Source organism: Lolium rigidum, chromosome 5, assembly GCF_022539505.1.
Source record: "Lolium rigidum isolate FL_2022 chromosome 5, APGP_CSIRO_Lrig_0.1, whole genome shotgun sequence".
Classification (NCBI taxonomy): domain Eukaryota; kingdom Viridiplantae; phylum Streptophyta; class Magnoliopsida; order Poales; family Poaceae; genus Lolium; species Lolium rigidum.
In genome coordinates this window covers 112,681,493-112,682,990 of record NC_061512.1, presented here as the reverse complement: position 1 = coordinate 112,682,990, position 1,498 = coordinate 112,681,493, and positions in this window count along the sequence as shown.

The following is a 1,498-nucleotide window of genomic DNA, read 5'->3' as shown; positions in this document are numbered from 1 at the left end:
TCCCCAACACGCCCAATGCACTTGTAAGGTGTATATGTGCACTAGTTCGGCGAAGAGATAGTGAAATACAAGTAATATGGATGATTATGAGTGGTAATTGCAATCTGAAATAAAAATGGCAGCAAGCAAACATGTAGCAGAACTGGTTGTAAACGGTGTTTCAATGCTTAGAAAAAAGGCCTATGGATCATACTTTCACTAGTGGACACTCTCAACAATGATACCATAATTGAAAACATAGATATTATCACTTCACTATGCTACTCTAAACCACTCTCCGATTTGATAATAAACACAAATTAACTGCGTAGGTCTGCATAAGCATTCCTTAAAGTTCCCTTTCCCAATCTATGGACACCCCACGTCTCAAATGTATCTATAATTTCTGATGCTCCATTATTGTTTTACACCAATTGCTATATGTTTTGTTTACACTTTGTGGCACTTTTATGCATTTTCCGGCACTACCCTATTAAAAAAATGCCACAGTGCCAGTTCTGTGTTTTCTGCTGTTTTGTATTTCAGAAAAGTTGTATAAGAAATATTCTCTGAATTGGACGAAACAAAAGCCGAAGATATTATTTTTCCGTAACGAAGACGAAGTTCGGAGGAGAGATGAAGGGGGGCCACAGGGTGGCCAGACCATGCCTAGGCGCGGCCTAGCCCTGACCCGCGCCTAGGGGTGGTGTGGGGCCACCTGGCCTCCACCGACCTCGCACTTCCACCTATAAAAAGCCTCACGACGCGTCAACCCTAAATCAATCAGCCTTCGTCCATGAAAAGTTCTGTAGCTCCGCCGCCGTCAAAGACAAGATCCGGGGGCCAGAAGTCTCTGTTCCGGCACCCTATCGGGATGGGGAATTGCCCTCGGGGCCATCTCCATCCACTCCACCACCATCTTCATCGCCGTTGCTGACTCCCATGATGAGGAGTGACTAGTTGTCCCCCGAGGTTGAGGGCTTTACCGGTAGCTATGTGGTCTATCTAACTCTCCATGTATGATCTTTATGTGATCATGAGCTTTGTAATCTAGTTGAATAAGTAGATGTTATTCTTCAGCTATTGTGCTACTCAAGTGGTTTTATTATGTAATCTCCGGGGACACCTTGTCCAACGGTGTGAAGGTGACAGTGTGCACACCGTGTTTGTTTCTTAAGCTTAATTAATAGAAATACTTATGAATTGTGGTGACTAGTTAGTACCATCTTTGTATGATCAAAGTGACAGCGTGGGGTGTCCATAGATTGAGAATGCAAACTTTAAGGAATGCTTATTGATAACCCACAAGTATAGGGGATCGCAACAGTCTTCGAGGGAACTAAAACCCAAATTTATTGATTCGACACAAGGGGAGGTAAAGAATACTTATAAGCCTTAACAACTGAGTTGTCAATTCAGCTGCACCTGGAAAAGCACTAGTAACAGGGGTGATGTGAAAGTAGCAGTAATCTGAGAGCAGTAGTAACGAGTAACACATCAGCAGAGCAGTAATATGAGA